The 10,598-nt window shown below is 37.8% G+C and overlaps 1 pseudogene; it reads right to left on the reverse strand.

Annotated features, from left to right (window-relative positions):
- Nucleotides 1-7,770: 7,770 nt before the first annotated feature.
- On the reverse strand, nucleotides 7,771-8,728 carry LOC102003435 (annotated as a pseudogene).
- Between the last annotated feature and the right edge of the window lie 1,870 nt (nucleotides 8,729-10,598).

A 10,598-nucleotide genomic window follows, 5' to 3' on the forward strand; every position in this document is an offset into this window, starting at 1 on the left:
ACTCATCCAATTAAAAATTCAACTTTGGAGAATGAAGTGAGTTTTGTATGTTTTGGATGGATGCCATTGAAGGTTTAGTGTGCAAAATGGTGGGGGATGAACAGTTTGGTACTGGGCCTGACAAATGCAAAACTTAAGAGTGAATATTTAGAATTCTTACAGAAAGTTTACATTGCTATGATAGTCAAGTATATGATCACTGGACTTGTTAAACAGAAAATGATCCATTTGTTTGTTGCTGAGTTATGCCATGAGTTGTGTATTGTGAGCTTATTTATTTATTTATTTTTATTTTTTCTGGTACCAAGAATCGAACTCATGTCCTTGTGCTTTCTAGGCAAGTGCTGTTCTGCTAAGCTAAACCCCCAGCCCTTGTAATGGGAGCTTATGTTAGTCATGTTGAACAGCCCAATATGTTGGTCCCCTGCAGGTTATAAAAGCAAAACAAAAGTACTTGTGTTCCACCAAAAATGATTTGAGAGGTCCGGCTCTGGGAGATGAGGTGAGTAGTCATGGCACTAATTAGCTCATAGAATATAGGAGGATGGACACTTGGGAAGAAAATAACCATTTTAGGTTTAGGCAAAACAGAAAGCAAAAATGAATAGTATACCCTAAGGCCAACGTCATGAAAGAGTTACCCTAAAGCACAATGTGGAGAGCAACCAAGTCAGCAAGGGAAAGGCAAGGCTCCTAGGGGATAGAAGAGTTAAGTCAATATGTAAAGATCAGTTAGGAACAGTCAGAGGAAAGCATAAGGAAAAGAGACCAGGATGCATTTTTCCAGAAGAGAAAACAAAGTGTTTAAACTCTAAAGCTAATATATGGATCCTAAGAAACCCTAAGGCCTTTAGCACCATATGCTGAAATGCCCCTGTTGTACTCCCCCGACTTTTGGCAGGGACATTGTAGGCTGATAGGGATCAGAATTTCCAGAGAAGCATTATCTGAGGGACAAAAGGGGCTGAGAAACTAGTGTTATCTATACAAACTGCCTTCCTGACCCCATGCCAAGCCAGCTGTTCCTTGGGGTGCTAATCATACAGTCGAATAAAGCAAGCTAATTATGTCACTTCTGTGAACCCCTTCTTGCCATAGGGCAGTGTGGGAACAAAGCATTGTGCAGTGCTGTAGTTCAGCCAGCCACTGGATACTTCGAGTTGTCGCTGGTGATCTCCTTTTCTGGCCTGCTGCCGGCGGACGTTTTTGCCATTGACTCATCCCGCTCATTGCCACTGGACACGCTGAGTACCCAGTGAGACTTTCCTGCCAAGCCTGCCTTATCTACTAGGAATTCTTTTTTTAAATTTTAGCACACAAAATAATTTACTTATAAAATAATGCCTATTTATAGGATTCAACAGAAATTTTCAAAATTTAAAAATAAATAGTACAATTTTGCAATTCCAATTTTACAAGAACATAGCCTTTCTGACTTGTAATGTTCATAAAAATGGAAAGATTAATCAATTTGTTTTGCTCTTCACAACACAAATAAGCACTCTTGCTATCAGTCTTTGGGAATCAATTAGTGACCAGAACAATTCACTGCAAAATAGAAATATTTCAGAAATGGGGTCCGGGCCTGGGGATTTAGCTCAGCAGCAAAAGCGCCTGCCTGGCAAGCGCAAGGTCGTGAGTTCGGTTCCCGGTACCGGAGAAAAACAAACAAACAAACAAAAAACAAACAAGAAATGGGGTCCGGCGCCATCGAGTGAGTGACAGAGGCAATGGACACTTGAGTACAGTGTTAGCGCCAAAGTACAAGTCAGGGTAACACACTGTGCTCTTGGCTACATGCAAACCAGAAGCTACACATGCAGAAGTCCTGAAAGAAACATGCAAAATGTAAAGCTGTGCTAAGACAGGTGGGGGTTCTTTTTTCTTCATATGTCATGTTAACTTTTACTTTCAAGGAAAAGAAGTTTATAGGTAGTTAAAATGGTTACTGAGCAAAATGTCACACTGAGGTGGGCGCTATGGCAAATAGAGAAAACAAGAACTTCCATAATTAACACTGAAACTGTCAGGCAGAGACTCATAAGGGTAAACACCCTTTGGCAGTGCAAGTAGAGGGACAACCTGCTCCAGCCCTTCAAGTTGTTTATTTCAGGTAAAGCTCCCAGAGAAAACTGCAAGGAACTCACAGGGCTGGGTTGAGCCAGCCCAAATCACCCAGTCACTCTCTTGCCTGACTGAGAGTAAACTTTGTTCAGTGTACTCCCTGCCAAACCTTCCACCACAGACACATTCTCCTCGCTATTTTCTTTCTTTCTTGTCTTTTTGATACAGGGCCATCTATGCAGTTCAGACCAGCATTGAACCCAGCCCACAGCCTAGACTAGCCTCAAACTCACAGTGATATGATATCATTCGTTGATTCTTGGTATTATTTCTTATTCAATTGAGGTTTCGTTCAGAAAGTCTTTGCCTACACCTATGTCTTGAATAGTTTTACCTATTTTATCTTCCAGCAGATTCAAGTTTCTGTTTTAATGTTTAGATGTTTTATCCTTTTAGGTTTTAGTTCAAGGCATGGTGAGAAATATGGGTCTAGGTTCAACCTTTGGCATACAGAAAGCCAGTTTTTCTAGCAACATTTGTTAAAGAGGCCATCTTTCCTCCAGTGAAGCAATTTAGTGCCTTTGTCAGAAATAACATAGCTGAATGTTCTTGGAGTTGTTTCTGTATCTTCTACTCCATTCTATTAATCCATGAGTCTTTTTTATGCCAATACCATGATACTTATACTGTAGCTTCACAGTGCAACTTGAAGTCTGAGATTGTGATATTCCTGCCTTGCCCTTGATGTCAAGAAATGCTTTTGCTATTCTAGGTCTCTTCTGGTTCCATATAAATTTTAAGATTACTTTCTCCTGTTCTGTAAGGATTGTTATTGGCATTTTTGATTGGGATTGTGTTAAATCTATGTAACATTTTTCAAATATGACCATTTTAAGTATTTTGTTTCTGCTCATCCAGGAACACAGAATATTTTTCCATTTTCTGATATGCTCTTCAATTTCTTTTTAAAGAGTACTATAGTTCCTTTTCCAGAGTACTATAGTTGTAGGAGTCTTTCATTTTCTTGGTTATGTTAACTCCTAAGTATTTTATTTTGCTGGTGTGAAGGATATTGTTTCCATATTCATGTGTATAGCAGCATAATTCAGAATAGTTAAATCTTGGGAGTAGCTTTTATGTTCATCAACAGATGAATAGATTAAAATGTGGTGTTTGTACACTATAGAGTACTACTCTGGCAGAAAAAGGATAGATTTGATTCATTTGAAAGGAAATGAATGCATCTTGAAAACATAATGTTAAGTGAAGTAACTCACACGCAAGCTTAAATATTGCCTGGTTTCCCTTACATGAAAAACTGTCTCTCTCTATTTCTCTCTTTCTCTCTCTTTCTCTCCAATGTGGACAATGTATCTGAAAGTGTACCTTGATTCAGTACAAATGTCTTACACATTTTATATGCTCCTTGTTTTACTAGTCTGGTTTTCAATCTGTATATGTGATAATTAACTTAATAAGGTCTTATAAGATCAATGAGTGAATCTGATGCTGGAAAAATAAAAGAGTGGAGAGAGGGGAGGAAAAGAAGGGAACTGAAATATGGTATATATGTGCATAAATCCCCTACAGTGAAAGTAGTAATTATGTACTGCATATGTACTAATAAAAGTAGAAAAACAGAAAGGAAGGAAGGAAGGAAGGAAGAAAGGCAGGCTTGCCCTCATCCAATATGGATGGGCACTATCCAAAAAAGAAAGAAATATGGAGCATTCAGTGATGACAAATGCAGAATGACTAGAACTGGGGGCTGGGGATTTAGCTCAGCGGAAAAGCACCTGCCTGGCAAGCGCAAGGTCATGAGTTCGGCTCCCGGTACCAGAGAAAAACCAAAAAACAAACAAACAAACAAACAAACAAAAGAATGACTAGAACTGAAAGTTGAGTACTGTCAAAAAGGAAGACACATGTGCCTTGGTTATCTTATTTACTTTTTAGCCATGTCCTTTTCACTCCTTATTTGGAATAAAACAACCTCATTTACAAAATAAATGTGTTTAAAATTTTAAATAAGGTACTAAATTATATTATGGTCAATTCCCTCTTAGTTTTTTTATGATAGTGGGTCCCAAAATTATCTTTTAATAAGTCAGGGATTGCAATAAGCTTTGTTGAATTAATATTGAAAATATTACTCAGTTATGAAGGAATGTGTCATTAGTATATTTATGAGCCTGGATGAACAAAGGAAGTCTTGTGTATATACACAGTGGGAAACCTTCATGCTTATACAAGAAGAAAATTTTGCCCTTTAGCACAGCATGAACAAACCTGGAGGACATTATATCTAGCGAAATGTCAGCACAGGAAGAAAAATGCTGTGTGATCTAAAAAAAATGCCATGCTAATCTCCATATTGTAAGCATCATATTTAAAATACCATATTGTATACCATAGACACAACTTTTATCAATAAAAATAATGAAGTGTTTCCTTCAATTTCTCAGGTAATTGAAAAGAAAGTTTTGTGCTTATATTATTTGATCAATCTTGTAATCTGAGCAACTCCTTTGAAGGTAACAATATGCAATGCATCAACCACTGTTACTCTCCTATTGTAGTGGTAAATTTATACAACTTTTATAGTAGAAATTAGAAATCAATCAGTAACCTGTGACTATGCTCGTGCTGCTTGCCACATGTCTTGGTTACTTTTTTCTCACTGCTGGGACAAAATATCTAACGATCAAAATTAAGGAAGGAAAGGTTTATTTCGCTTACAGTTTGTGGAGGTTTCAATCCGTACTAGGCATGATTATAAGGCAGAGTGGCATGTGCAGAGGGCTGCATCTCAGGGCGGCAGCACACAGCTAAGCAGCTACCAGGACACACACACCAGGGCGGAATGGGGGAGGAATGTCCCCAAGCAGCTTCCTCCTCTCCCTTACATATGCAAACTATCCACCCCAGGGCGGGTGTAGCTCTCACACCCGTATTCAAACTCTAATAGCCTGCCCCAGGGCTGCAGGAGGCTTTGGGGGGACACACAGGTATAAACCATAACACCACATAATTAGACTGCTCAGTTCAATTAGCCTTGATTCTCTGTGTCCAGGTTTCTTCTTCCAAATAGCCGGACAAATCAACCTGGCCACATCCAGCTGTAGTATCTGTGTTTTTCAACTTAAAATATGTACTTATGTAGTTTTGTTTTGCTTGCTTCAAGAACTGTATACTTTATATCCAGAACACACTGATCCAGTCAAGGACACATTCAACTCTACCCACTCAGCTTAGACCCCCTCCTTCCCAAAACGTTCCTGATGATAAACAATTCCTATTAAGTAAATCTGCTTAAACCAAATCTGCCTGAGAATATATGATCTAATTCTTGTAATCCACATAACCAATCATGTAATAACCAGCTATCAGCCTTGTACTTCCCACTTGAAAACTATATTTAAACTGAACTCAACACTGACTTTGGGCTGATGATTTGTAACTGGTTCCCATCAGCCCACTAGCATTACAATTAAAGTTGAATTCTAAAACTCCTGAGAGTGGAGCATTTTCCTTATGTACCTGGAATTTCCCTGCAACACTATTATCATGTTTGGAAATTTTGTATCATTGTTTTTATTGTTTTTTCTCTTTAAAATAATTTTAAAAATCTAAGCAAAGTAAACATAAAAACAATATTGTTTTGAAGACTCTTTGTTATTCATTCATATAGTAGTTAATCTGTATTAAGCAGAATTTAACAAGGTGTGGTCTCCATTTTTGATATTTGTTTTTTTTCAGTCTATACAATAATACCATGAGATTGAGTCCCTAAATAACAACTTTTGAGATGAGCAAACTAAGGTACAAAAAGTTTAATTTAGTGCCCAAAGACACACAGCTAATGAAGACAAGACAGGGACTTAAACTCAGGGACTCTGATCTGCTCCATTGTTGTCAAAAATTCATATGTTCCCACATGACATGGAAGAAGGTTTAGTGATTTAAAACTGGCAAAACATATGTAATTATCATTAAAATTTAAATTTAACAAAATACAGATATGCAGAATAAAAGGTGAAAAGAAAAATTTATAGGTGATTTTTGCTTTATAAACCTTTAAGTTTTCTCAGTTTTTAAAGGAATTTGTGTTAATTAGATTTAACACATATTACAGTACAGCTTTATTAAGAAATTTAAGGTTATTTATGAAAAGAAAAAAAGAATTTCAGGTCTCAAAAAGCATTATTCTCAAAAATGATGACATCTACATAAGCCAAAGTATTTTAAACTGTCTACATTCAGCAAATTCAACTTCCTATATTTTAAAAAATAAATCTCACACTAATAAATGACATAATATAATAAAACATAGTTAACCTACTTAGCAAATTGCATATTTTATATTTCCTTGGTTGTAGACACAGACATCATTGCATTTTAACCCTCTAATAGGGTCTCTTTGGCTAGCTTTTTGACATTCAAAATACATCTGTGTATTTGTAAGGTTACATTTTTTAAAAATTCAAACAATACATGCAACATGTTTTTCTCATCATTATTATATCTCCTCTATTTAAACATGGGTACTTTAAACTGTATGGTATTCTTTTCTTTGATTTCATTTTAATTCTAGGAATTGTAAAAACGCCCCATTTCGCAGTGTCTCTGTGAATGTTTTCAAGTAGAAATGTCAGGCTTCTTTTCTTTAGACCCTTCCACTATCTTCTTCAGGTTTTTGTACTTACAGAGTGAATGTGATTTTTCTCCTCAGATGTGGATGCAGATGCAGACACTCTATTACTGTTCCTCAGTGATTGTTATCTTTTTAACAAAAAGGAGGGCTAATGAATTTTTTGTGGCTTTTTTCTCAGTTAATGGTATAAGAATCTCTGAATTTTGTAGGAAAATGGGTACATCTGGAAAATATAATAAACCAGTGAAGTAAACCAGTCACATTAGCTTAAATAGCATAAGGGTATCTCTAATTTGAGTAAGGCAAAGTACAAACAAAAGAGAGTAATGAAGGACTAACAGAAGGAATAAAGGATGGATCTCTTGGAAATGGGAGAGAGTTTAGGAGACTGAGGGGGGGAGGGGAAAGGAAAGTAAGTAGAATTAACTGTACCATGCAAATGAACCTAATGATCTCAATCAACGTGATAACTATATGTCATATACATGAGCTGAGAATAGCAATAACAAGAAGAGTGAAAATGGGGAAACAGGATTTAGAGGCAAAGGGGAGAGGTGGGTGAGAAGGAGAAAGGGACTAAAAAAAGAGACACGGTTAGTAGTATAGGTACTGACTCCCCAAGATGAATGTAAGCATCAAGTACAGCAACCATGTACTAATAAAAGAAAATAAAGAATCTGTCAAGATTTAGAGAGTAATGGGGCTATTGGAATTCTTTCAGTCCAAAACCTCCATTGTTTTAATGCTACATGATATTGAAATGGAAAGTTAATTGAATATCATGTTACTTGGTTATACATCAGGATGATCCCCTATTACAGAGTGATTCTAAGTCATTAAACTTCTTCATTTTCTAGAACATTCCATGTAGGTCTTTAGCAGTTGTAGTAATATATGCCAGTGAATTCAGCTTGAGGTCTCTTACACACCAGCCACAAAGGAGAACATAAAGAATGAATTTAAAATGTGTATGTTATATCTTAGAGTATAATATTAGAGTATGCATGAATACAGCAATCTGACTTAGAGAAAGAATGGTGAGAGGTGAGCCATTAGCCCTCCCTAGAGGATGGGGTGTGTTGACAGCACATTTTACCCAGGACTGTACTCAAAGCCCCCATGACCTCCTTATTTCCCAGGCTGTAAATGAGGGGGTTCAGGGATGGCGTGACAATCATATGGAAAGTAAAGGTGATATTGTCCTGTTTGGGACTGTGGAAAGAACTGAGTAGGCCACACATGAGTGTAGCTGCCCCATAAAATATGCCTACCACAGTCAGGTAGGAAGAGCAAGTGACAAAAGCTTTCTTCCTCCCATCCTTTGAGGGCATCTGGGGCACAGTGAACAGAATTAATGTGTAGGAGACAACAATGACAAAAAGAGGGAGAATCAGGAAAGTCACACTTGTCACATGAACCATGAGCTCATCTCTAGAGGTGTCTGCACAGGTCATATTAACAAGGGTAAAATTTCATATAACAGGTGTCTGATTTCATGGGTCATGCAGAAAGGATAATGTATGGTATATAGAGTATATCCCAGAGCACTGAGGGATGCTCAGATCCAGGATGAGGCCACCACGGACCAGCAGACTCTAGGCCTCATGAAGATTATGTAGTTCAGAGGGTGACAAATGGCCACATACCTGTCATAGGCCAGGAAGGCCAGTGGGAGGTCCTCTGCACCCCCCAGTATCAGTGCCAGGAACATCTGCAGAGCACAGCCTCCAAAGGAGATGGTGTTTTCCCTGTTCAGAAAATCCATGAGGGCCTTGGAAGTGACAACAGATGTGAAGAAGAGGTCCATGAGAGACAGAGCTGCCCATGCCAGAGGGACATGGGCACGTGGAGCTGGACATCCACTGTGATGACCAGGACCAGCAGGCCATTGCTGACCAGTGCCAACATGTACAGAACTGCGACTGTGGCACAGAGCAGTTCAGGGGACCCACTGTCCTTCAGGATCCCCACCAAGATGAAGCCACTTCCTAAGGTAGAGCTGAGCTCCATTCTGTGTGGTTTCTTTAGCTGCCTAGAACCAGATGGTTTTCAGTGGAAGCTCTTCTAAGGAGTTTAGTCTAGCTTTGGATTGTTCTGGGACACTGTGGGGTGAGCAATAAAAATCCCATGAATATCCTTTTCTTTCTCCTAGTTAAGTTTTCCTTCAGGTTTTTCAATTTCTCAGTTCTTTTATTGAATTATGGTGAGCCATCAGCTAAGCAGGTATCTTGGAAATTTCTAAATGTTAAGACTTTATTTTATACAAGGTATTCAGGAGAATAAGTCACATAAACATCTTTGTAAATTTATGGAAACATCCTTGTCTTCATTATAAACAGACACACGGGGCATTGGTTTAATATGTATGTTTTCTTAAAGTCTACTTGAAATAGCAGTTGAGATTTAAAGATTGTATTCATAAAAATTTCTTTTCCATCATCTCCTTTTCCATACCTCCTTCAACAGAGGAATCTCTAGGCTCATGGACCACTTGATCTCTTGTACACTTCAACCATCCTCACCTCACTGATGTGTGGACTACTAGCCTGCTGGAGATAGGAAGAATTCTGGGCTGAGTAAATGGTTGGGGTGATACAGACCTGAAAGTTAACAAAAATGGTTTGTGTATTTGAAGGTACTGATAAGATATTTACTTCAGAAGAGACAAGAAAAAAAGGAAAAGATGGGAATTGTGGAGGCATGATTGTCATTGTGCTTAGGACCAATGATAAAATGTATAAAAGAATGATATTTTTTTAAAAGGGCCATGGTCAGGGATATAGCTCAGTGGTGCAGTGTCTACCTGGAAAGTGTGAGATCCTGAGTTGGATTTCCCATACTCCCCACAAAGAAAAGGGGGCCAAAGTCATTACATTACCTGGGATTCATGCCAACGCTCTGATTATGAAAAAATGTATCTCATTTTTTACAAATCTAGCAATATGAAGAAGGATCTGGGGTGCTGACCCCTGAATCCATTCGACAATATTAGCCAAAGAAGTTGAGGAGGAAAAACATGGCATGTGTGGGGTGCACATCACAACATCCACTTTGCTTGATCTTAGGAAGGCAGATTTTTCACAGTTGGACAGAAAACTTAGCAGGTATTGAGATGGGAAGGTAATTTACCAGGAAGTTAACTTTCTTTGTGTTATCCCTAACTTTCCCTCCTATCCTTTATTTACAACCCAGGTTTTCCAAGAGCTGGGGCTTTCAAGAGGTAGAATCATAAAAATCTTACATTGAAAGTCACTTTTAATATATTTCCTTTCATTTGTTCATTAAATACTAATTATAAGCCTATATTGTATCAGCCATCATCCTGATACTCAGGTGACTGCATAGGTGTGAAAAAGAATCTCACAAACACATCATCCAATGGTAATGGGGAATGTATGAAGGAAAATATGACTTACTATGAAACCATATAGTGTGAAATATCAGTGGAAGTGATATATAAGGATGAGGACGAATAGCAGTTTTTTAAGTCATGATGTGTTACAGCTTTAAAAAAAATTGAGAAGGAACAGCACCATCAACTCCAGGACACAGAAAAACTACACAGCGATGTCTTCCCAGCACTTCTTCCACAGTGATCTCTGGGCAACGAGCCATCCAAAACAATGCCTTCTTTTAAATTATGTCTTATTTTTGGCTGGAGAATCAGACCTTTCCTTTACAAAATCCAAATTATAGTTCTAATCTGAGAAATATTAACAGGATAGTTTCTTTGCCTATTAATAACAAAAAAAACATATTCAAGAAACAATCCTGAGTGCTGTTATCTACATATCAGATCTGGAATACTCTTTTTTTATTAGCTAAAAATACGAATGGATAATCCTGTGTTCTGATAATCTGAGCAGCTTCATTGAAGATA

The sequence above is a fragment of the Chinchilla lanigera genome, unplaced genomic scaffold (genome assembly GCF_000276665.1).
Source record: "Chinchilla lanigera isolate Chin_1 unplaced genomic scaffold, ChiLan1.0 scaffold00013, whole genome shotgun sequence".
NCBI lineage: Eukaryota > Metazoa > Chordata > Mammalia > Rodentia > Chinchillidae > Chinchilla > Chinchilla lanigera.